A 27,099-nucleotide genomic window follows, 5' to 3' on the forward strand; every position below is an offset into this window, starting at 1 on the left:
GAGGGGTAGTTCCCATGGACACCAGCTCAGGCCTGCAACCAGAGCCCGTTGCCATGGCAACCATTGGCAGCCCCTTCCCCAGGCTCATGGGATCCCAGAACCACAGAATTGGCTGAGCTGGGAGGGACCCATCAGGATCCTCCAGTCCAACTGCTGGCCCTGCACAGGACACCCCAACAATGCCAGCCTGGGCCTGGCAGTGCTGTCCAAACGCTGCTGCAGCTCAGAGAGCCCTGGAGCTGGGATCCTTCCCTGGGGAGCCTGGGCAGGGCCCCAGCAGCCTCTGGGCAAAAACCTTTTCCTGACATCCAACCTGAGCCTGCCCCAACTCAGCTGCAGCCGTTCCCTCCACTCCTGTCCCTGGGCACCAGAGGGAAGAGGTTCCCACAGCCCCAGCCAGGGACCCGCTCCCAAGGCTGTTGCCATGGCCACCAGGGCTGGGACCAGCTGGGATGCTCGGTTTCCACGGGCTGGGGTTCAGGAATGGAATTCCCCAATTTCCTGCTCCCACTAAAACCATGCTGCTCTCGCTGCCCTCCCACCTCCCCTGGAAAGCACAAAAGGCAAAGATCCCGGGCTGGGATAAGAACAATTTATTGGGAACAGCAACAAGAAAAGGAACAAATGGAACAGAAACAATATTGATAACAGAGTGTAGAAATGAAACTGTTTACAGGGAAAACTAAAACACAACTCACTGGGTCTTCCTGGCCACAAGTTCCCCTTCCTGGAAAGGACACCCTTCTCCTCAGGGAGAGTCCCTGTCTTGCCCCTGGCAATGACCTGAGGTGGGAGTGGATGTAATAACAGGGCCATGGGCAGAGCCACATGTTTTTCAATGCCACATCATGTCACTGGGAGGGGCAGGACAAGGGACAGGTGTCTTCCCAGCATGGATCACAGGGAAAATGGATCACCAGGGCTCTTCCCAATGTGGATCCTCCAATAATTGGTGAAGTTGGGGCAGCGCACGAAAATCCTCCTGCACTTGGGGCACTGGTGGGCCTTCCCTTACCGGTGCCTCTGTTGGTGACTGGTCAAGGCAGAGCTCTGGATGAAGCTCTTCCCACACTGGGGACACTTGTAGGGCCTCTCCCTATTGTGGATGCGCCGGTGGGTGACCAGGTTGGAGTTGTGCTTGAAGCCCTTCCCACATTCAGGGCAGCTGAAGGGCCTCTCATCAGTGTGAATTCGCTTGTGGTGGAGGAGATCGGAGCTGATTCAAAACCTCTTCCCACACTCGGGACATTCATAGGGCCTCTCCCCAGTGTGGATGCGTTGGTGGGTGATGAGGCTGGACTTGCGCTTGAAGCCCTTACCACAGTCAGGGCAGCAAAAGGGCCTCTCCTCGGTGTGCATCCGCTGGTGCTGGAGGAGATTGGAGCTGGTCCGAAACCTCTTCTGACACTGGGGACACTTCTAGGGCCTCTCCCCAGTGTGGATGTGTTGGTGCCTGATGAGGGCAGAGCTGCAGCTGAAGCCTTTCCCACATTCCCCACACTTGTAGGGCCATTCCCCGGTGTGGATCATCTGGTGGCTGTTATGTTTGCCCAATTATCCCATCAAAAAAAAACCCCAAACAATATTTTAAGGTAGCAACAATTTTAATTGAATAGTTTAGAAAATATATAAATAAGGGATAATTTGGTTCAAATAATAGCGCATAAGCAAAAACAACCGCGGGGTACAGAGGGCAGGGTTCTTGACCCTTGCCACTTCACGTACAAGCTTGCCAATTAAAAGTCACCCCTTATATGCCATGTGTCAATTCCATCTCCTCCAATTTTCTGTTCGTCACTTTTCTGTCTCCGCCTTCATTACCACCTTTACCACGCATGCTCCACCACTCGGTTTGGTGGTCGCACAAGTCTTTGGGGGTCGTCACTGATGAAGGCCCTGTAGTCTTCTTCGTTGTCCTTTAATTCACCTTTGGGTTACACATGTGCACCAAGCCAGTACAATGTAAGCCAAGACTAACGTATCACTGCATCTACATATCAAAGCAATAAGTCCCTTATAATTAGCATTTTCTTGGACCCAACCAGGTTCTTGGTCAATTTTAGCAACTGTATCTTCAGCTTCTTTCCTGTGGTCCTTGAGAACATCTGCTGGGAAGGGGGGGTGGGTGGAGCCCCTCCTTTCCCTCTCTTCTTTGGCATTACAACTTTTAACTATTAACTGTTTTATTATTATCAAATATTAATTAATGTATCAATATTAATTATTGTTTCAATTTTTATCAGCACGAATCATACCTATTTACCACAAATCCCCCATTTCTCTTTTTGATCATTATGATTCATGCTGTATTTAAAAGGCTGTGCCCTGATATCTTTTATATTTTTCAGAATTTTGGTTTTCTTGTTGTCTCTTTTCAGCTTCAAACTTTTCCAGCATTTAATAATTCCAATTCTGTAGCAATTCTTTGCATCAATCTCACAAACAGATTCTTATTCAAGGCTGGCAAATCCCAATCTTTGTAATACTGTTTTAGCTGTTTATACAATTCAGCCAATTCTGTTGACTCTTTTCTCCTGTTCTTTTCTCTATTTCCCTTTGTTTCTTTTTCTTGTTTTATTTTCTCTTTTAATTTTTCTTTTAGTGCCCGATTTCCCATGCCTATACTTGGATCCTTTCCATTATCATCTCTTTTAAAATAAAGGCATCTTTCATATTGAGGACAAATTTGATCACCATGGGGATAAGGAGCTCGTCCATTATATCCCAAATTTTTCTCTACCCAATACATTTTTTCTTTTTTAATACAAACATCTATAACACTGCCGCATTTGTAGCAGGCAGAACTAACATATGGGTGTGTTACAAACACAGATTCCATCTTGTCCTTAATACACGCAGGGTGATTGTAATAATCACAAATGTTGAAATTGCTGGGACTTGGTTTTTGCTCTGATTGCTTTTTCATTGCCAAAACTCTGTTCAGTGTGGCTCTCTGGCTTTGGCCAACTGCCAAGGGTACCAGAATGATCACAGTGAAAATAATCCTTAGGAAATCTACCTTTCTACCTTTCTCAAGGCCCCTTGGGTTGCAACCAAGGGCCGAGATGCCAGTCTTCTCGGTAGCAAAGGTAATATCCTGGGATCTAGTCACCGGTGCTTTTAGTTTCCTTGGTACCCATAGTCCCACAGAGTTTGCTTGTCTCCTTTTAAATGCCATTTCCCAGTTCTAGCTGGTTAAGAAGCAATAATTAAAACAAAAAGAACACTGAAAAGATTAGGCCAGAATACCATAAACCTGTATTTTCCAAAATTTCTGGGATGTGCCAACCACAATAAGATTTTTGTAATTATTTTCTGCTTCAAGTGCGGGGAGTTCATTAAGTCGCTGCCTCCAACAGGCAAACTCACAGCACCAATATGCCCCTGCAATGTGCCTATTGTGTACTATATAAACTTATTTTCTACAACAACTATCAATTTTGAAACACTGGTCTATAATATTATAAGTTGCTCCTTCTCTCATTTGTGCTATAGACAATATAGCAAGAACCAATTGATCTAAGTTCTCTATTAATCCAATCGCTGCTGGAAGGGTCCCGTCTCCCAATCTCAAAGGTATCCAAAAAATCACCAGCAATGTGTTCTATAATTAGCTGACTAAATACATAACTATAGCAAAGCAAGCAAATCAATTGTCTCTCCTTCTCTTCTCTCTTAGTTACTTTCCACCATGAGTTAAAGCAGAGTGTGCAAACAATACATATCCGTGGATGACACCCTAAACCATGTTTACCGCACTCTCAACATTTTTTTTCTCTGAGCTCTTTTAACAACAGGTGTTACCAATCTCAGTTTCTGGAATTGCAGTTCTGTAATCAATTCTAATACTGTTGCTGGTGGGTGATCCTGGAGGAGATCTTCAATCTTTTTAGGCTGTTCCCACTGATTCAGAAAGTCTTTTCATTATTTTTCCACCGACGTTCTTCTGCCTCTGAGCTCAAGGGAATTGCGGTCCGCAGCCACTCCAGGATGCTTAGTTCCTTCTTAATAAATCAGGGGGTAATATAAATCATGTTCCAACAATATTTTAGCTACTGTTTGAACTGTAGCCCAAGCTGCTGGAAATGCTTTAACCCACTGAGTTAATTGATCTATTATAACTAACAAATATTTCCACCGACCTACTTTAAGCAATTCTATAAAATCAACCTGGATTTTTTTTCAAATAGCCTGTAGGCTGTTTTGCATCCTCCAAAGGGAGGTCTTCTTAACACCTTTTTATTTATTTTTTTAACAGGTAAGACACCCCTGGGTAATTTATTTTCCAATTTCAAATATCTTTATACACCCATAAAATTTTAAAAAGTAATCACAAAAGGCCCTTGTTTTCCAGTGTGTCTGTCTATACAAGTTATCTAAAATCTAATGTGCCACTGGTTTTTGGCATCATAATCTTGCCATCAGGAAAAACTCACTTTCCCTCCTTAAATGTTGCTCTTAATTTCCTTATAGCTGCCAATTCTGCTAGCGGAAGGGAAAGTGTCTCCTGCTGAATTTTTATTTTTATTTTTTATTATAAGGTCATGATTTTAGTATCTCCCTTTCTTAAGGTCGCTCTTTTTGCTTCTTCATCAGCCAAATTATTTCTCTGATTCTAATATCCCTCCCTCTCTGGTGTTCCTTTACATGAACTACTGCTATTTTCTTTGAGCCTTTTAAAGGTTCAAGTATCTAAATTATCAATCTCCCGTGTATTAACCCTTTCCTTTGAGTGTTTATAAGTCCCCTTTCCTTCCAAATTTTTCTAAAAGTATGTACTACACTAAAAGCATATTTGGAGTCTGTATAAATAGTCCCTTCTTGCCCTTTTAGTATTAATAAAAAATGCACAGAGTGATACATAAAATTCACAGGCTTGTGCTGACCAGGAGGGACTAAGGGGACCAGACTCCTTCACCCTAAACTTTTTCCCACTTCACCTGAATGCCAACCCGTGTCATTAGTTTCTAGATTATCTTCTTCAGTTAAAGAATAAATTTTAAATTCTTCTTCACAGGGTTTTATCTATAAATTTAAGGCTATTATTAGATCTCTGCCTAACATATTATTCTCGGCCTCTGGAATCAACAATAAATCATTTACTCCAAATTTGTCATCTGTTTCAATTTGCACTCTTTTTATTACAGGAACAGGGAAATCCTCTCCTGTAATTCCGATTACTGAAACTCGCTCACTACTTATCTCACATCCTTGGGGTAATTTTGTCACTGTCGACCGAGAAACTCCTGTATTTACTAAAAATACGACTTCTTCGCTCTGAGGACCTACTCTTAGCTTTATTATCAAGGCCTCTTCTGGGTGTAATTCGGTCCTCTTCGTTAAACAAAGCTCTTGCCCTCTCTGATTCTCCTGAGAAGTTTTCTCATCTTGCTGTTTCTTTCTGCATTTTTTTTGCAGGTGCCCCTTTTTATGGCAATAAAAACAGGTGGGTCCCGCACCCTTCAAAGTGGGGCAAGAATTTTTTAAGTGTCTTTTCTTGTGGCAGGAAAAATGCACAGGTCTTGTGTTCCTAAAAATAGATCCTGACATCCACTGCTTGTTTTTCCCTGCAGATTTTTCTGTATTCAAAGCTGCCTGCATTTCTTGAACTGCTGCCACCAAAATTCTGGCATCTGCTTTCTGCTTTTTCTTATTTCTCTTTACAAACACCCTTTGTGCTTCTCTCAGTAACTCTTGCAGTCCCCTGTCCTGCCAATCTTCTAATTTTTCCCAGCTTTTTCTTAATGTCACTGCAAGATCTGGTCACAAACTGAATTTTTAACAGAACCTGCCCTACTGCAGTATTAATATCTATACCTGAACATAATTGCAAGTCTCTTTTTAATCTTTTTAACCATTCTGCCGGTGACTCATATTTTTTCTGATGCTCACTCAAAACTTTTCCTATATTATGTCCTTTAGGCACTGCCCTCTGAATTTCTTGATTTTCTTCCCTTCGGGATTCCCATTCATCCCAAAACCACATTAACATCCCCAGTGGGCTGTCCTGAGGAACGCTCCACCCCTGAGAACCCCCCTCACGGTTCCCAGATACCTCAAACCACTGTGAATTTTTCACACAATCCGCAGCCCCTGGGTCAAGGAACTTACTTTTTCCGTGACCCATTTCTGGCGGCAACAAACTGAGAAATCCCCGGTACCAGGAGAGTCTTAGTTTCCCACACTCACCCCGTGGCTCAACTCCTCACTTATTACTCTGTCACACTGCCTTTTCAATCTACTTGTTCCACTCCTCTCTCTCCCTCTTAATCTATTAACCCCGTCCTCTCACCATCTAATCACATAATAAATTGCCTGCTACCAACCCCTCCAAGGAAACTGAACCTATTCATTCATTCTCTCAGTCTCCCTACTGAGTCAATCCCTCCTGCCCAAGGACCTTCCCACAGGTGCCTGGACCAGGGATCCCCTCCTTCCCCCTGGGTCAAACCCTCCCGGGGTCCCCACTCATTCACTTTTCTTTCCCTTCCCTCCTTTTCCGGCCGGTCTCCTCGTGGAGAACATGAAAACGCGGTACTGGGAGGCCCCAATCACTTTGGGGGTCCGGGACTGCCCAGCCCTCTGTCTCAGACACTCCACACACACTCACACACACATGCAGCCGCCCCCCGACCCAAAACCTCGGGATACTCCTCCTTTTCTAACGAGGGTCTTCGTGCACAAAGCAGTTTTCTATGGGTACTCTCTCTCTTACAAGCCGGCACTCTGATGGGAGCCTCTCCTGCGCGCTTCCAATAACTAATTTGCTTATGCGTTATTGTAAAAAGAACTCTCTTTTCCCAAGGGAGAGTGGCCTAGTCTTGGGACCACTTAAAAGTCTGGTGGGGAGCTCCTTCTTAGAAGCTATCCACCTCCCCGGAGTTAAAAGAGTTCCTGGGTATCGGCACCAAAATTGTTATGTTTGCCCAATTATCCCATCATAAAAAGGCCAACCAATGTTAAAAGTAGTAACAATTTTAAAGAAATAATTAAGATGAAAAATATAAAATTGGATACAATATAATTTGATTAAAATAAGGGATAATTTGGTTCCAATAATAGCACATAAGCAAGAGATACTGCGGGGTACGGAGGGCAGGGTTCAATGACCCTTGCCACTTCACGTACAAGCTTGCCAAGTGAAAACCACCCCTTATATGCCATATGTGAATGCCATCTCCTCCTATTTTCAGTTCGTCACTTTTCTGTCTCCACCTTCATTACCACTTTTACCATGCATGCGCCACCACTCGGTTTGGTGGTCGCACAAGTCTTTGGGGGTTGTCACTGATGAAGGCCCTGTAGTCTTCTTCGTTGTCCTTTAATTCACCTTTGGGTTACACATGTGAACCAAGCCAGTACAATGTAAGCCAAAACTAACGTATCACTGCATCTACATATCAAAGCAATAAATCCCTTATAATTAGCATTTTCTTGGACCCAACCAGTTTCTTGGTCATTTTTAGAAACTGTATCTCCAGCTTTTTTCCTGTGATCCTTGAGAACATCTGCTGAGAAGGGGGATGGGTGGAGCCCCTCCTTTCCCTCTCTTTTTTGGCATTACAACTTTTAACTATTAACGGTTTTATTATTCTCAAATATTAATTACTGTATCAATATTGAATACTTTCAATATTTATCAGCACGAATCATGCCTATTTATCACAATACTTTGTGACTCTTTGGGTGTTTCCTTTGACTGTGACTCCTGGAAATGTTTATGCAATCTCCTCTCAGGCCCTGAGGTTCCTGGGCTCAGCTCCAAATGCACCACAGGGCTCTTTAGGATCACACATCTTCTGACAAACCATCAATCTGCCTTGATTTTCCTATGCTCTACTGCAGTTCTGCAGAAAGATTTCCTTTTGCAGTTATGAAGAAATATTTCAAAGAGCTTCTAAGAAATATGTATTCCTATACTAAAGTGTGTCTTTTATTGCTGTTCTTATTATACAAGTGGTGATTGCAGTATTCAGTGATTGATATTGATCCAGGGTCTCTCATAAGGAGGTCTGGCCAGGTCAGTGCAGTTGTATCTTGAGAGCTGACCCAGTGTGGACAACCTTGCATCACATTCCCCAACACCATGTGAGAAACTATTTTTACTTTCAAAAATTTAAATGCTTCATTAAAACCTTATCAAAATATCACAGAAGACTGAATAAAGAAAAGAATACAGCACCAGGAGCAAAGGATTTAGTCAACATGTGCTCATCTACAAAATGGATGTTCTGTCTTTTATACCTCTAGCCCCTCCCAAAGTCTTGTCAATCGACTCCTTCTTCACTGTGCAGTGGTGGAGATCACTGTCTTACTCCTTGATTGGAGGTCAGGTGCTGCCATAGTAACAAGCCAACCCTCCCAGGTGCCCCAACTGCTGAGGCTGTGCTGTGATAACAAGGCAAGGGAAGTGGAAGGATAACTATACATCTACAAAATGTCTCTTAACATATACTTAATATTCACCCCTTAATTGTGAAGGTCAACCATAAGGTTACTCATCTATAACAAACACCCTTTTCTTTTTCTGTAAGTCATTTTGCTTGAACAAATAATTAAAAACTTTCTCTCTCTTGAATGAGTCATAGCAGCATTTTTGGATGTGGGCAAGGACAGTGGGAACAGGAGAAAAAATCTCACGTTTTCCTTAGACACACTTATTTGGAACGGACAAAAGGGCATCACAGAGGTCCAGTATGGCTTTGGCTCCCACCTACCATGCCTATGTGGCTGCTACCCATAGTCGGTGTATCCTAGGGGTGAGTACAGATACCAACTTTGTTCTGCCCTCCAGTCCCTGTTAAATCAAAAGACAACGGAGAAAGAATAGAGGTCTGGTCTGGCCTTTTGTCCCTACTTTACCATGCCTATGGGGTTGCTGCCTGCAGCAGGGCTATGGAGCCTTCTTGGTAGCAAACGAAGGGGCCAACCCGATCTTGCCCTCCTTCCTTTGTCTTATTTTCTTGAAGAAGCTGTCCCATTACCTTTTACAGTCCCTTGTGTACTTCCCCTCAACAGATGCTGGTATTTCTCACCCATGAAAACAGGAAGACATTTCTCAAGCTGGTTGGTGGAAGCTTGACTCCACTTTTTGGGCGTCTTGGTGTTTTTCTGGTTGTCTCTCAGTCTCTGCTTGAGAGTCAATCTTGTTTCAGCCAGCCTGATGCTACAGTCCACTCTTTGGGTTCTTCTGCTCGGCCTTTGACTCTGTTGGCATGAGTCCATCCCCACTCTGCAGTTCGCACGGCCGATTCAGTGGTGAGCAGTACATGAAAGGGATCTTCCCAATGAGAAGTTAGAGGCTGATCTCTCCATGGCTTGATCATCACCCAATTCCCAGCGATAATATTATGGATTCTGAAATCCAGGGTGGTAGTTTGAGAATTGCCCCTTTATATCTTAGCCCTTCTAAGGTTTGTGATATGGACATAACATATTTCTTGGCATTGGCTTTCCCTTCCTCATAGGGGCAACCTTCTGGGGAGGGGGTCAGGAAGGGTAACCCAAGCATCATTTCCTAGGGTGACACGATCAGATCTGACAGGGATTGGGTTCTAATTCTTAATAAGTCCAAAGGGAGACTTTTTATTCATGACATTTGGGTTTCAATCATTAGCTTAACTAGAGTTCTTTTAAGAGTTTGATTCACTCTCTCAACCTGAGCAGTACTCTGTGGATGCCATGGAGTTGTAATTCCCATTTTATCCCAGGGCCTGAAAAATTTTCTGCAATATCTTCAATGTGAAATGAGTTCTCCAGTCTGAATCAATCCTGTTTGCCATCCCATATCGGGGAATGATTGATTCTAGAAGTGTTTTACTCACAACATTGGCATTGGCTTTAACAGTGGGTACCACTTCTACCCAATAAGTCATGTGATCTTCTATCACTGGCAAAAATTTCCACTGTTGTACATCGGGAAGCTCAGTAAAGTCTACTTGGATGTTTTGGAAGGGCCTTAAGACTAGTTCTGACCCTCCTCTGGGTGTTTTCCTCATGATTTTCTTATTGACTTGTTCACATATCACATTGTTCAGATGCTTAGCTATTCTGAAAATTCCCATGCAGCACCATTCCCTTAAGAATTGATCACTTAGCACTTGTGCGCCCCAATGTGTTGTTCCATGTATGTCTTCTAGCATTTTATTGGCTAGGGTTTATTCAACATTTGCCTCCCATCTGGTAATCTCCACTTCCCTTTGTTATCTTTCTTGGCTCCTATTTTAAGAAGTTCTTCCTCTTCTTTCCCACTGAATACCGGGACTTTTTGCATTTCTCTCATGGGTGTTAATACTATTATTAGCTTTTCTGTCTCTGATTCAGTTGCATTTTTAACTTCTAAATCAACTAAATTCTTCCCTTGCACCTCCTGAGTCACCCTTTTGTTGATGCCCTTTAACATACATCACTGCTACCTCCGCTGGTAATTGTTAGGTTTCTAACTCTTCTGAAATAAGTTTTTCATGAATCAGTCTCTTTCCCTTTGAATTTAATAGCCCCCCTCTTCCCAAATTTTTCCAAAGGCATGCTCTACTCCAAAAGCATATTTTCAGTCCTCTATATATATATTTTTCCCCTTTTCTGGGCTAATATTTCCAGAGCTCATTTTAGGGCATACAACTCACACACTTGGGATGACCAGTTGGAAGGTAACTTTCTTTTTTCTATGGCTACCAACTCTTCATGCACTATAGCATACATCGATACCATGTGCCCCTTTATTACCCGTGAAGATCCATTGATATACAATTGTTTTCCACCTTGGAGTGGTTGATCTGTCAGGTCCTCTCTTCCTTTAGTTTGATAGTTTATAACCTCTAGGAAATTATGTATTAGTTCCTCACCTGGTTCTCCATACAAGAACTGGACAGGGTTGAGTTGATTACTCACAATTAGCTCTAAACCATTATGTATTAAGATGGCTTCATACTTTAGCACTTGAGAATCAGTGAGCCATTTCTCAGCCTTTTGGCTCAAGATACTCCTTACTGAGTTTGGGATATATATCTTCAATTTTCCCCCAAAAGGTTAATTTTTTTCTTTCTGCTAGGAGTAGGGAGGTCGTTGCCACCACCTGAATGCAGATTGGCCACGCCTGGCTGACAGGGTCTAGTAATTTTGATAAATAGGCCACTGGTTTTCCAGATTCTCCCCAGTCCTGGGCTAACAGTCCATGTGCTATCCCTTTTTCTATATTCACAAAGAGATAGAAGGGTTTGTCTAAGGCAGGAAGACTCAGTGCCTGACTAATTTTTGCTTCAAAACTTCAAACTTTTGTTCATCGTCCTTTTCCCACCTAATCTCTTCTTCAACTAAGTTTTTATACAAGAATTGGATGGCCTGTGTGTATCCTTCAATCCATAGCCTACAATATCCCAAGAGACCTAAAAACCTTCTGACTTCCCTCTTAGTTTTTGGCTGTGGGTGTGAGGCTATCCCCGTAATTCTCTCAGTGTTCAGCTGCCAGCTCCATTGACAAATCACATGTCCTAGGTATTTTACTTTGATCTCTACAAATTGAAGATTCCCTTTTGATACCCAAAGTCCTTGGTTCCCCAGAAAATTTACCAACACTATAGTGTATTCCCAAAAGTCTTTTTCTTCCTGTCCTGAGAAAAGCAAACAATTTACATATTGGATGAGCTTTATCTCAGATTTAATGGAGAAGAGTTGTGTTACTTCTCCCAAGGCGTAATCAAACAGGTTTGGGGATTTGGAAAACCCTTGGGTTAACCCAGTCCACCGAAGCTGTTGCTTCCTCCTGGAATCAGGGTCCTCCCATTCAAAAGCAAATATATCCAACTTTCCTCTGCCAATGGACACACCCAAAAAGCATCTTTTAGGTCTATCACACTGAACCACTGGTGTGCTGGGGGGATATTACTCAGTAGTGTAGAGGGGTTAGGCACTACTGGGTACTGATTCACTGTTCTTTTGTTCACTTCTCTCAAATCTTGGACAAGCCTGTAAGTCCCATCTGACATCTTTACTGGTAATATGGGTGTATTATGGGGGGACATACATGGTTCTAAGGTCCTGTCCTCAACTAGGTCCTGAATCAGTGGCTCCCCTCCTCATCTCCCTTCCAGGGAGAGTGGATATTGTCGTACCCGAACTGGATGGTTCTCATGAAGTATTTTCAATACTATAGGTTTGATGTTTAATTTACCTCACTTTTTCAGTTTTGCCCACACCATCTCATGAATTTTCTCCTCATTTTCTTCCCTCAATCAGAGAAGCTTAACTGCCATTTTCCCTTTCTCTGGGAGCACTCCAATGTCAAACTGCACCTGTAAATCCCATCCTAATAAATCTCACCCTGCTTCTGTAACTAATTGAACATCCCCAATTCTTATTTTATTTGTTCCTTCAAACTTTATTTGCATTATACGTTTGAAACCTTTGCCTTGTCTATGTTTGAAAAGACAAATGTCTGCTAATGAAGGCAGAAGCCACTCCTGAAATGGGAAATGTAAACCCCCTCCCTCAGAATTGTTATAATTTTGAAATTAGGAGGCTCTCAGGCACAGATGTGGGAGCAGGCATAACAGTTCTTTATTAGGGAAGAAAGAAAAAAATAAACAATGCAGTAATAGAAAACAACACTGACAGAGTCGGAATACGACCTGACACTCTGTGGGTCAGGGTGTTGGTAACAGTCCAATTGAAATGGTGGCTGCAGTCCTCCTGCAGTCTTACTGCAGAAAATGTGGTTCTGTTAGAGCAGTGATCCAGTAGAAGGGTGTAGTCTTCCTCTGAAGATCCAGTGGTGGTGTAGATGGGCCTGGTCTTCCTCTGGGAATCCAGTGGAAAAGGCGGCTGCTCCTCTGGGAATCCAGTGGAAAAGGCTGCTTCTCCTCAGGGAATACAGTGGAAGGGGCAGATGGGCCTCTAGGAATCCGGTGGAAAGGCTGTTCTGGTGTCCCAAAATCTCAGATTATATCCAGGGTGGAATGCTTGGCTCCTCCCTCTGGGCAGAGCATCTCACAATGGGATGATGTAATTTTATCAGTCATGCAGTGACACTCAATAGCCCATTAACATCAGATGTCTCCCCAGAGGGAAGATTGGTTTATAGAAGAGATAAAGAAAAACTGCCCAGTTCACAGATGGTAAATGGCCCACCTCAGACAGATGGGAATAGAACACACACATTACCTTGCAATCTAGGACATTATCTAAGCCTTATTCTATTTCCATCTACATCACAATGAAACCTTACACAGAGTTCTCATTTAAGACTAAGTTTCCCTGTGGTACACAACATCTTTCTCCATCTTTCTGTATTATCCACCAAGTGTAACCAGGTCCTTGAGCAAAACCAATCCTGTGGATGGGTTTGTCTTTGCTTGAGGTGGGATTAATCCAAACAGTCTTTCCTAAAATACCTTTCATATGAACCACAGGGACTTTATCTCCATCCGCTGTGTGCAAGGGTTCAGACTGGGCAGGACCAGCTTGACTGATGGACCCTCTGGTGTTGACCATCCAGGTGGCCTTCGATAAGTTCATTTCCCAATTTCTGAAGGTTCCCCTGCCCAGGGCCTTCAGGGTAGTCTTAAGTAGTCCATTGCACCATTCAACTTTCTTGGCGGCTGGTGCATGATAGGGGATATGATAAATCCATTCAATACCATGTTCTCTGGACCAGGTGTTGATAAGGCCATTCTTGAAATGGGTCCCATTGTCTGACTCAATTCTCTCAGGGGTGCCATGTCTCCACAGGATTTGCCTTTCCAGGCCCAAGATGGTGTTCCAGGCAGTGGTGTGAGACACAGGGTAGGTCTCCAACCATCCAGTGGTGGCTTCCACCATGGTCAGCACGTAGCGCTTGCCTTGGCATGTCTGGGGCAGTGTGATGTAGTCAATCTGCCAGGCCTCCCCATACTTGTACTTGGACCACAGCCCACCGTACCACAGGGACTTCACTCGCTTGGCCTGCTTGATGGCAGCACACGTCTCACAGTCATGGATAACCTGAGAAATACTGTCCATGGTTAAATCCACCCCTCGGTCTTGTGCCCACTTATAGGTGGCATCTCTGCCCAGATGGCCTGAGGCATCATGGGCCCATCGAGCTAGGAATAACTCTCCCTTGTGTTCCCAGTCTAGGTCTGTCTTTGACATCTCTGTTTTTGCAGCCTGATCTACCTGCTTGTTGTTTCAGTGTTCCTCATTAGCTCTACTCTTGGGGACATGGGCATCTACATGGTGGACTTTCACAGGTAGCCTCCCTTCCCTGATATCAATGTCTTTCCACTCATCAGCAGTCCAGATTGGCTTCCGCTACACTGCCAGTTGGCCTCTTTCCCCCTTTCCAGCCAGCCTCACAGACCATTGGCTACCATCCAGGAATTAGTGTAGAGATAGAGCTTTGGCCACTTCTGTCTTTCAGCAATGTCCAGGGCCAGCTGAATGGCCTTGATTTCAGCAAGTTGATTCGATCTACCTTCTCCTTTGGTTGCTTGGGCAACCTGATGTGTAGGGCTCCATTCAGCTGCTTTTCACTTTTGTTTCATCCCTACAATGCGACAGGAACCGTCAGTGAAAAGAGCGTTTTGTGGTTCTGCTGGTAGTTGGTTGTATAGTGGAGCGTCTTCAGCACGTGTCACTGGTTCCTCTTCCTCTTCATTACTGAGACCAAAGTTTTCACCTTCCAGCCAGTTTGTAATTATTTCCAAAATCCCAGAGTGATTCAGGTTTCCAATACGAGTACACTGTGTGATGAGGGCAATCCATTTGCTCCATGTAGCATCAGTGGCATGGTGGGTGGTGGGAACCTTGCCTTTGAACATCCACCCCAGCACTGGTAGTCGGGGTGCCAGGAGGAATTGTGTTTCTGTACCAATCACCTCTGAGGCAGCTTGGACTCCTTCATAGGAAGCCAAGGTTTCCTTTTGTGTGGGAGTGTAGTTGGCTTCAGAGCCTCTGTAGCTTCAACTCCAAAATGCCAGTGGTGAGCCTTGAGTCTCCCCAGGCACCTTCTGCCAAAGGCTCCAGGACAAGCCATTGTACCTGGCTGCAGAGTAGGGCATGATCTTCACATCTGGTCCTGTCCTGACTAGGCCAAGGGCTACAGCATGAGCAATCTCCTGCTTGATCTGTGCAAAGTCTTGTTGCTGCTCAGGGGCCCAGTGGAACTCCTTCTTCTTGTGGGTGACCAGGTAAAGAGGGCTCATGATCTGACTGTACTCAGGAATGTGCATCCTCCAAAAGCCTATGGCACCCAGGAAAGCTTGTGTCTCATTCTTGCTGGATGGTGGAGACATTGCTGTTATCTTGTTGATGACATCTGTAGGAATCTGCTGCTGTCCATCTTGCCACTTCACTCCCAGGAACTAGATCTCATGAGCTGGTCCCTTAACTTTGCCCTTTTGATGGCGAAACCAGATTCCAGGAGCATTTGGATGATTTTCTCTTCTTTCTGTAACACTTCTTCTCATGTGCTCCCCCACACAATGATATCATCAATATACTGTAGATGTTCTGGAGCCTCACCCCTTTCTAGTGCAGTCTGGATCAGTCTGTGGCAGATGGTGGAGCTGTGCTTCCACCCCTGGGGCAATCGGTTCCAGGTGTACTGCACTCCCCTCCATGTGAAGGCAAAATGAGGCCTGCATTCTGCTGCCAAAGGAATGGAGAAAAAATGCATTGGCAATGTCTGTAGTGGCGTACCACCTTGCTGCCTTGGACTCCAGCTCATACTGGAGTTCCAGTCTGTCTGGCATAGCAGCGCTCAGTGGTGGAGTCACTTCATTCAATGCAAGGTAGTCCACAGCCAATCTCCATTCTCCTTCAGATTTACACACAGGCCAAATGGGCTGTTGAAGGGTGAGTGAGTTTTGCTGACCACCCCTTGGCTCTCCAGCTCTTGGATCATCTTATGGATGGGAACCATAGCATCTCAAGTGGTTCTGTACTGTCAGTGATCCACTGTGGAATTGGGAATTGGCACCTGTTGCTCTTTTCCCGTCAGGCGTCCTACTGCCGATGGATTCTCAGACAACCCAGGCAAGGTGTTCAATGGCTGGATGCCCTCTGTCTCTACAACTGCTATCCCAAATGCCCACTTGAGTCCTTTTGGGTCTTTGAAATACCCTCTTCAAAGGTAGTCTATGCCCAAAATACATGGGACCTCTGGGCCAGTCACAATAGGGTATTTCTTCCACTCATTTCCAGTCAGACTCACATCAGCTTCCACCAAAGTGAAATCCTGGGATCCCCCTGTCACACTAGCAATAGAAACAGACTCTGTCCCCACATGTCTCGATGGCATTAATGGACATTGAGCACCAATATCAACCAAAGCTTTATACTCTTGTGGTTCTGATGTGCCAGGCCAACGAATCCACACAGACCAGAAAACACAATTTTCCCTGGCCTCTACCTGGCCAGAGGCAGGGCCCCTCTAAGCCTGGTTATCCTTCTTTCCCTGGGCATACGCCTTGGATGTTCCTTCAAGGGAATGGGACATGTCCTCATCATCATACCTGGCTGTTCGGCTCCGGGCAACTGGAGCTGCTTTCTTTCTGGTGGCTTCCTTCAGTTCACACACCCATCGTGCCAGAACAGTAGTAGGTTTTCCATCCCATCTCCTCATGTTTTCCCCACAATCACGCAGGTAAAACCACAGCTCAGCTCGTGGGGTGTACCTTCTCTCTCCATCTGGGGAACATCTGCCTTAGGTACCAGAACCTCTGATCTGTACTGCTGACCTTTGCAGAAGGTCTTCTTTAATCTCCTCTCTGAGCTTCTTATGATTCTCCTCTATCTTATCCTCTAAGTTCTGCAGACGTGTTTCTACTGCTGCAATTCTGGCATGTGTCAGGCCATGCACAGCATCTGCATATGCTCGGAGCTATCTTTGCCATGTCAAGCACAGTCTCATCTCTCTCATCCCTCTTCATTATGGCTGAGGCAGAAGCAAATTCATGTGGCCCAAGTCGTACAAGTTTTCACCACATCACAGACGTGCATGGTACCAAGTCTGGGTTCCTAGTTGTTACATCATCTGAGAAGACAATCTCTGCCACTGCCATTTCTCTCAGGCATTGGATCCCTTGCTCTATTGTCTTCCACTGAGTTTGTTGCATATAAAGAACGTCTGCACACAGGTATCTTTGTGCAACACTTTCCAAGACCCATGCCCAGAGGCTGTGAGGGCTAGCCCCCCTCATCATTCCTTGGTCAATGACAGGATTCTGTGACAGGGATCCCAAATGCCTCACTTCAGTGCCCTCCAGAATTGTAGCCTCGCCTGCAGCATCCCAGAGACAGACTAACCAACGGACAACCTATGGATTCATCTGGTCGTCGGGTGTAATCCTTCCTTAGGCCACGAAGGTCCTTCAGGGAAAAGGACTCAATATTGGCATCTGATCTCGTACCTGCTGCTTTGACTCCTGATTTTATGTCAGGAAGTGTTGAGGTTCCTTCTCCTGCATCATCATCATCATCATCATCCACTGGTTGATTGGTCTTGTCAGGGCACTTTCCACTTGTAGTGCTGGTAGCAACAGCCATTGGTTGAGGCTTATTGTCTGGTTTAGCTGCTGGCTTAGGCTCACTATCTGGTTTGGCTGCTGGCTTCGAGCCTGGGGTGTTGGCTGCAGCCTGAGTGACTGGGATAGCTGATTTATCTCCCTGTCGCCCTCCCTCTGTCTGCTGCCCTACAGTATCTAGCAATGTGCGATAAGCACAAGCCAGGGCCCAGCTCACTGCAATGATCTTTTCCTCCTTAGGGTCATCATGGTACTTCTCTTTCATGTATTTCACCACCTCAGCTGGGTTCTGAATTTGTTCATGGGGAAAGTCCCAAACTATACGGTCAGAGAATTCCTTCAGGATTTGGCCCATATCCTACCATTTCCCACACCACTCAGGATTTTCCACACCCTGAGTAGACACTCAGAGTCTGCTCCTGAGTCAGGGGTCTCATCAGCCCCTCTAGAAATCTCAGCCCTCATTCTAGAGAAGCAGCAGACTGTATAAAGAAAGCTTACCAGAATGAATACCAGAAAGATGGTTTCTTTAACATTGAGGGGAAACTGAACATTCTCCAATAGCAATATAACAGATTCAGAGAAGAAGAAGGAAAGCAAAGGCTGAAAAGCCTCATCCCCTTCTCCTCCTCTAACAAACTGGGTGCACAACTGTAGCCATGAACCATTCATACCTGGAACAGACCCCGGCACTTTTATAAACTTCCTACAAGTCATTACCATCAAGCCCAGCCCAATAGCTATCCTAGTCCGTGCCCCTCTACTGCAAAACCTACATACTAGGGACAATACTGGAACTATTTCTGGGTAAGAAAATAAACCTAGGGACCATAGAGATATTATACAAAAAAACATAGGGACCAGAAACACATGCAGGCCTCCACTCCAAGAGACATTATGAATTCAAACAACGTGGCTACTAACTGCTTTATCCCAATACAGAGTAATTGCAACCAAAATACAGTCAGAACAGGGTTTTTCCACTCTCTCGAGCATCTTGTTGGGCACCAATTATTTGTCCTGGTTTGGGGTAAATTTGTGAGAAAACATCCAAAAGGGGGCACCCCCAGAAAGCAAACCCACGTGGCCCCTCCCCACAACCAGTTCGGGAAAAACTTCCTTGGAGAGAAGTGGAAAGAACCTGTTTATTTAACAGGCACAGCATCCCCAGCACAAAAAAAAAAAAAAAAAAAGAACAATACCAGATGACAACACTCAATTGCCGCTCTGAAGAGACGACAAATTCAGAAAGTCTCTCCTGTGGATGCTCGCTCTCTTATCAATCCCTCCGGCACTGGGAAAGGCTGCTGCCCAGAGTAGGCCCCCATAGGCCACAAAGTGCAAGCTCTCAGTGCTCCCCAGGTCCCAGTCCGGAGCAGGTTCAAACAGTTCCAAGAAAAGGGAAAGAAAAACAGTCCAGGGAAAACTTCTCTGCCTCAGCCAGCTAAACTAACTAAAAAGCAAAGGAGGGCTCTGTTCTGCTCCAGACAACACAGTGCAGCACGGAATGTGGAGTGAGTGCAATCTCTGATTGTTGTCTGTCGTGCCCAGACAACACAGTGCAGCACAGAATGTGGAGTGAGTGCAATCTGCTGTGCTTCTTCTTCTCCCTGCCTTCACACTCAGAGCCAGTCTTGAAAGCACAGAAAAGAATACCCAGCATAAACAGAACAGATGACTGGGGATAAAAGCATCATAAAGTCACCCTAGGGCATAAGTAACCCTAGGGCAACCACAAATAAAAAGATGTTTTTACCAAGAAGAAAGGTACCACAAGCAAATACGACATGTCGATGTGGCAAGTAGAAAAAAGGTCTAAGAATTTTCCTGTGGAAGAAAACTGGAAAACAACTTCCAGCTTATACTGTAACACACTCACTTTTTGTGATTGGAGAATAGTAACATGAATATGGTAATTATAGCAGTTATGCTAGGCTCTAGGTAACAGTAAAGGTATTGATTGGTTGTTATGTATTAGCTGCTCAGCAAAGAAAAATATATAATGCATTGTAACCAAAATTAAAGGGTCTTCAGGCTTGCCTTTAAGTTGGAGCTGACAGCTGAAGGCAAAGGCTCTGTCACCCGTGACCGTGGACTGCTGTAACATCTTGGATACAATAAACTGTATTTTAAAGAGCTGCCTGAAGCCCTGCATCCCTCGTTATGGCTCTTACATTCCTGGGTGCCATTTCCAGTCTCAGTTGGACAGCACACCCCCTGAACCCACGGTGGTGCTGCTGCCCTGCTCCCTCTCGCCCTCCCAGCGTGTCCACACTGGGTCTGGATCTGGGAGCGGCTCCGTGTTGGCAGTGCCGGCACTCGGGGCTCCTGGCACCTGCAGAGCTGTGGGACAGCAGGAATGCAGACACAAATAGTGTGCTCCAAAGGGGCTCTGGCCTGGGTCTTACTGCTCCTTAACGAAATGCTGCACCAAGAGCCTTGCTGCTCTTCACTGGATCTGTGAACATCACACTGATGAAATGTGCTGTGGGAAAAGTACCAGAGACCCAGTGCACAGGGAACTGGGGCTACAATTAGAGAAAACCGAGGACTTCCACTGGCATCCTGATAGGACGTATAAAAGTATGGAAATTATACAGTAAATCACAGTTGCTGCTCCCTGGTTGGAATGTGGTTGGCAGGATTTGAAACCTATTCCACAATGATTCTCCCCTCACACACACACCTGCTGAGGGAGATGGAATGGAGGGTGGAGTGGAGTGGAGTGGAGTGGAGTGGAGTGGAGTGGAGTGGAGTGGAGTGGAGTGGAGTGGAGACGCTGTGGCCAGGCTCTGTGGGAACCCTTGCAGGGAAGGGAACTCGATGGCACTTTGCAGCTGATAAACCACACAGCACCTCCGCCAAGGGAGATAGGGGAAGATGTCCTGCTGCTGAGCCAGCAACTCTGCTGAAATCTCTCTCCTCAGATTAACTAAGTTCATGAAAGCCTAGAACAGTAGTATTAATGCACACCTCCAGCCCAAAGTTCCCCATGCACAAAGTACAACCATCCCTCACTGGGCATGAGCTTTGTATTCTTTTTGACTCTATATTTAAAAGCAAAGTCAGAGAATGTTACACCCGTTAGTAACAGCGGTATGTCTGACTCAAGTCAGTCAAGCTCCACCAAAACACAAAGAAATAGTGAGAGAAAAGTTGGGGAAGACTCCTTGACGTCTGCAGGGGTCAGTCGAGGGGCTGAACCTGTCTTCTTCCCTATAAGGATGCCTGTTGGGTAAGAATCATACTTTATGCACAATGAGTGTTTAACTGGGGATTAGAGCTTTCCTCTGTATTCCTTTGAGTGCAATTTTACAGTCAGATACTGTAACTGACAATCCTTGAACTTTAACCTGTCATGATTTTATATTAATAAAGGGAGTTACTCCATAAACTGTCAGTGTGAGTCCTTCATGAGTGCTGGCAGCAGGGAACACACTCCAATAAAAAGGAAGAGCCACTGAGAGGTCTCCTTTGTACTGTTGGCGTTTTCCTGAGTGTGCTGCTTTCAAAGCAAACCAGTGGCTTTTTGCTTTGAAATTGCTCCCAATTCCAAGTCAGAAACACAATTTAATAGGAAAATTAAAACAAAATGCAGTAGTACAAAAACACTGACAGAGTCAGAATACAACCTGACATTCTGTTGGTCAGGGTGTTGGCAGCAGCCCCCTTAAATGGTGGTTGCAGTCCTCCTACAGTGACAGATGTCGTTCTGTTGGAGCTGTGATCCTGTAGAAGTATGTAGTTTTCCTCTGAAGTTCCAGTGGTGGTGCAGATGGGCCTGGGCTTCTTCTGGGAATCCAGTGGAAAAAGGCTGCTTGTGGTATTTCAAACCTCAGATTATATCCAGTTAGGAGTGCTTGGCTCCTCCCCCTGGGTGGAGCGTCTCCTAATGGGATAATGTAATTTTATCAGTCATGCAGTGAGACTCAATGGGCCTTTAACAGAAGATATCTCCCAGAGTTATGAGGGATGGGTCATGGAAGAGATAAAGAACACTGCCCCACCTTGGTTTAAACAGCTGGTAATAGAAGACATACTGCTGGTTACATCTTGCATTGCAACCTATGAAACTAAGTCAGACAAACATCCCCCAAACCAGCAGGACTGCTCAGTGAAGGGTCCCCCAAGAGGACATCAACAGACTGGTTGGAGACAAGGGTCTTGGCTTTCCTGGGACACTGAAATACAAATTAAATATTATGGGGTGAGTAATCTCCCAACACTAAGGGTCAATGTAGCCTTTCCTATTCACGTGGCAGTCACAATGGCCCCTTGGTTCCATGAGGTTCTGTTGTGTCACAATGGAATTCTTGGTTTTGTAGTGCCACAATGGCTCCATGTGGCTTTACCCGTTGGTTCAATCATCCTCCATCATGTCACAATGATCTCCTTGGTTTGAAAAAGCTCCACTGTGTTACAACAGCCCCTTGATTCCATGCAGTTCCACAGCAGGGTCTCCTGGGCCCCACAGGATCACAGTGCCCCATGGGTTCCATGCAGTCCTGCTGTGTTAAAAAAGACCCTTGGTTCCATAAGGCCCTACCGTGTCAAAATGGGTGACACAGGTTCTGCAGTGTCAAAGGGGAGCTTTTTTTTCCCATGAAGCCCTGCTGTGTCACTATGGCCCCTTTCTTCCACAAGACCCCACAGTGTCACAGTGGCCCATCTGTTTCATGAGTGGGTGCTTTGGAGCTCCAGCACCCTCAACAGCTGGAGGGACACTGTGCCAGATCAAGCAGGCATCTCAGCTTTGTTCTGCTCCTCAGCAGGCTGCGCAGCTTCACTCAGAGCACAGAACTGCAGGAGCTCAACACCCAGGTAACCTGTGCACTGTCATCCTCTTCTCCAGGGACACACAACATCACCTTCAGCTTCAGCCTGGTGGTCCCAACTGCTTCTCTCTCCTAGCAGCATCCACTGCTGCTGTGTTCTGCCTGGGGACACAGTGCTGCGGCACCCTGGGGCCAAGGCTGTCTCTGGTGTCTCCTGATGAGGTTTTCCCCTGTTCTTTCCTGGGTCCCAGCAGGAGTTCTTGGACCAGAAGCAGTTTGGTAGTACCTCAAATTCCCATTCTTGTCTCAGGGACAGCTCTGGCCTCAAGCGGGGAGATTGCACAACAGCTCGCAAGAGCCTCGTTCTGCCAGTGGAAAATTGAAACTAATCTTTTCCTGCAGGAACTCTTTATTACAAAATAATGGCTGGCAGTTGCTGAGGAGCAGGATAGCTCCTGGCTGGTGCCTGCACAGCTCACCTTGTCAGCCTGCCAGTGCTGTTGGTCTTGGACCAGCTGCAACTGCAGCGGGCACACCTGAAAGAGGCACAAGGCCCAGCTCAGCCCAGCCCATACTCCAGGAGCATCTGCACCCAACTGTAGCGGATGTCAGGGCAGACACAGCCCCCAACTCCAGCCCTGACAAACACTTTGTCCTTGTACAAGGGGAAGGAAGAGGCTCCCAGACTGCTCCTGAACAGAGCTCAGGGCACTGAGCCCTTTTCCATAGGCTGGGCCTCAGCAGGAGGGCTGCTGCTCACCCAAGGCACTGAAGAACTCTTCTACTTGAGCTCCTTGGAAGCCTCAGGCACTGGGAGCAAATTCTCCCTCTCCTGATGCCTACAACATCCCTTCTGGCTCCTCCATTGATGTTCCACCTGCACAAAGGGTGGGAGGAAGGGTCACATGGAACAAAAAGATCTCAGGATGTCAAGGCAAGGAGATGTCTCTTCAACGAACCTGAATTGCACCAGAGAACATTGAGGGTATAAAAGGACTTGTGAGCTATGGAAGAGAGTCAGGTGTGTGTCTGGGCACTGGAGTGAAGGCCATGAGGTGCCTAAAGAGAGAAAATATAAGTGTGTGCCCACAGTGAGGAGAGGGAGAAGGAAGGAAACAAGCAGAGGACTCCAAAGTACTGCCTGGGGAAATGTGTCCTGTTCCAGAGGAGCCTGAGGCTTTGCAGAGGCAGTGAAAGCCCATTTTACCTGCCCAAGATTCCTGCTGGCACAGCGCTGAGCTCCCTCCTCTCTGTATTATCTTCTGATGATGCAACCAGACCCAGCACACATTCCAGGCCTTTCTTTGGGTGCCGTGACAGCTGCTTCCCTGCTGCTCCAGCAACCTGCTGTGTATTCAGAGAGGAGATGATTCCTTTCTTTTAAAGCATCAGAAAAGCTGCTTGCCCTGGTGAAGAGCAGAATGAAGCTGAGACACCTGTTTCATCTAGGCCAGGTTGTTTCCTTCCAGGCTTCTGAGGCTCAGTTCCCTCTCTTCCAGAGTTAGAGCTGGCCTGTGGATCAAGGCAGCAGATGGCCATGAGAGACATTCGTGTCCCTTGGGTTCCTCAGAGGGGAACCTGGCTTAGATCAGAAATCGTGGGTTTAAGATTGTTCTGCCAAGCAAAGGAATCAGGATGCCAGGCTGATCCAGCTCCCAAAGGGTTGAAGTTACCAGACCCAAGGTGGGGCTGATGGATGTATCCAGCTCCCCGCACTGCAGCTTGGGCAGGGTTAAGACACCAACCTAGCAACAGAACACTCCTCTAGAGGGAAAGAGCTACTTCCAAAGCCTTTGTCTTCAGAAAAACTGTAACTGTAGGCTCAAAAGAGAGGAAGTGCAACATCTGGAGAATGAAACACATCTGCATGGACAGTTCAGAATGCCACCACTTAGGAAATGCTGGCAGATACAAAGATCAGAAAGAGGGAATATTCCATTCACACAATGCAGGGTCCCAGAGGCTTTCGTTTACCTGGCTTTTTCCCTCTCTAGGACCTCACTCCCATCCTGCTGAGCTTTGTGGACAGTCAGTTCCTGGTACTTTTTGGAGGCTGCCAGCAGAGATCTCAACTCTCCCACCTCAGAACAAAGCAGTCAGAGGCTACAGCCTGTCCCTGTCAGCTACAGCAGGCACTGTGAGGAAAGGCAAAGGACAACTTTCCATTTGTCCCTGTCCTGAAAGGGCCATATTCACAATGGATATGGACAACTTGTTTCCAACTCTCATTGGGTCACCAGGGGTATGTGGAAAAGCACCTCAAAAGCAAGGCTAGCAGGAAGAGGCCAGCAGAAATCCATGTTGATGGTTGCTGGTTAGGAGCACAGAGGACTAACCCTGCTGTCCAGGGCAGCAGCTGAGATTCAGCAGAGCCCTAAGTGTCCTTCAGAGCAGCTGCCATGGAGCCCACAGCACGAGGCAGCCCCAGGGGTCACCCCCTAAGCTGCTGCTCTGCCATGGAAAGGTAAAAAGGGCACAGAACACCTGGTGGATGACTGCAGTGCCACTGCTGTTTCACTCACCTGCTTTAGCACACCCTCCCTCTGCTCAAGGAGGAGATTAATCTCCACTTTGATGCCTACTAGCAGGAAATTGTTTGAGTCCTTTGTGGTAGAAAACTCTGCTCTCAGGGACTGCAGGAACAGGCAGGAAAAGAGCACAAATGACCAATAAGGATCAGGGAAGATGGCTCCACAGAGCTGGGAAAAGCAGCAAGGAGAGAGACAGCTTCCCTGAAGGCAGAAGCTGTGCTGAGGGGGTGGACATGAAGGACACAAAAGACAAAAGACAGAGCTGGGGACACCAGCAAGGCAGTGCAGGATCACGAGTGCCAAAGGGAGAAAGAAAGGACTTCAAATGGCTGAGTGAATGGAAAGGTGTCGAACTGAGTGAGGCCTCAGCAGCTGAGCCTGTGGCCAGCGGGGAGGACAAGCACAAGTTCTCACCTGAGTAGGCCCTTGTCTCCTTGCCAGTGCTTCCCAAGCCAATCCAAAGGAATGCTGTGCATCAGTGGATCTTGGGGTTGGGGGGATGTTCCCAGAGTCTGCATGCTGGGAACTGTCAGTGCAGATACGGGAACTGGCCATGCTGTCCCTGCTGTCTAAAGGCACCTGAAAGCCCACACCCAGCTGTTAGTCAGGAATTCTCTTCCTATTCCAAAGAACCCCTGAGACATCTCTTCTGATCCCAACAAGAATGAGTGTCCATTCATGGAGAACCAGTTCCAAAATTCAGCTAAACAAAAATTTGCTTCCGCATTGAGCACGGTTTGTGCTTAGTGCATTTATTCCTGAGGTTACAGTGAAATTAAATAGGGCCCTTTGAGGTCAGCTTCCTACTCCATTCTGCAGAATCGCTCCACAAGACCTTGTGGAGCCAATGGAGGAGAGAAGTCTTCTCTGGGGAAAAACAGGGCACAGAGACACAAGTACCTCTTCCGAGCAGACAGGAGACCCATGACAGGGCAACTTCTCCCTTCCAGGCTTCCTGCATTTGCCTTCCCTCAATGCCATTGCAAAGTGTTTCTGAGCCAGCTCAGCACAGTTATACTCACCTCAGGGGCTCTTGGGGAGAGTAACTGGTGAGAAGGTGTTTGGGAAGTGAACTGCTGGCTCATTCTGAGCCCTCCAGCTTCCTGGAAGAGCACAGGTGAGAGCCCACTCAGAGTGCAGGGCAGGGCTGACCCTGAGGGAGTCGCCCTTCCAAGCCAGGAGCCCCCCCTGCTCCCTCCCAGGCTTATCCCCAGAGCCAGGACCAAAGCTGCCTCCAGCTCTGGAGCAGCTAACTGTGACTCCCTTGTTATTTCCCAAGGAAACCTTCCGCTGTGGGACAGTCCGGCCCACACAGCTCCCACTGGGCTCGGCACAGGGAGAGCAGCAACTTTCTCACCCGCTGGGTCTCCATCTGCCTGTTGGCATGAGCAACGTGGGCCATGGCAAATGCCAGTATCTGGGGGATGTTGGCAGTAGCAGGGCTAAAAGTCAATATCCAAAGGCCATTGGCCTTTGCTGGCTCCAAACCCTGACGTCCAAGGGTTGTTGGCCTTTGTTGGTCCAAACCCTGATGTCCAAGAGCTGTTGGCCTTTGTTGGTCCAAACCCTGATGTCTAAAGGCTATTGGCCTTTGCTGGTCCAAACCCTGATGTCCAAGGGTTGTTGGCCTTTGTTGGTCCAAACCCTGATGTCTAAAGGCTATTGGCCTTTGCTGGTCCAAACCCTGATGTCCAAGGGTTGTTGGCCTTTCCAGGGCCAATAGCACACTATCAAAGTGCCATTGGCCTCTGCAAGGTCCAAACCCCAAGGCCAAAGAGCTGTTGACAGCTGCAGAGTCCAAATCCCAAGCATTCCATGGGCTGTTGACAGTTGCTAGGCTCCAAACCCCAACATTCCAGGGGCTGTGAGAGAGCCCTTCCCTGGCTCTGCCCCATCCCAGCTCCCTGCTGGCCTTGGCACTTGCTCTGCCACCCCCATGCCCCCACAGCCCTGCTGGGCAGCTGGGCAGGGGCATGGCTCATAACAGGAGCTCAATGTTTTGGGTCAAGACAGCATCAGTTTTACAGATCAGCATTCCCAAGACAGCAGGGTTTGACCCACATGCTCTTTACAGATGCACTCAGTTCCTGAGTGACAGGAATTCTTCTGTCTTCCCTGAAAAAGGGGAGATGTAAGAAAAAGCCTAAAAAGGCTCTTACTGGTAAATGATATTCATGGAAAGGAAAACTTTGGGTTTAGAACAGACACAAGAGCAGGAAAAATGTTGTTTCAGGATCTTTTGAAATTTCCATGATGCAAAGAGCTGTAGTGTTTAAGGCTCATAAAATAGAT

General features: G+C 46.4%; 1 pseudogene; it reads right to left on the bottom strand.

Moving 5' to 3' along the window:
• Positions 1-1,011: 1,011 nt before the first annotated feature.
• Positions 1,012-26,209, bottom strand: LOC141726453 (uncharacterized; annotated as a pseudogene).
• Between the last annotated feature and the right edge of the window lie 890 nt (positions 26,210-27,099).

The sequence above is a fragment of the Zonotrichia albicollis genome, chromosome 35 (assembly GCF_047830755.1).
Source record: "Zonotrichia albicollis isolate bZonAlb1 chromosome 35, bZonAlb1.hap1, whole genome shotgun sequence".
Taxonomy (NCBI): domain Eukaryota; kingdom Metazoa; phylum Chordata; class Aves; order Passeriformes; family Passerellidae; genus Zonotrichia; species Zonotrichia albicollis.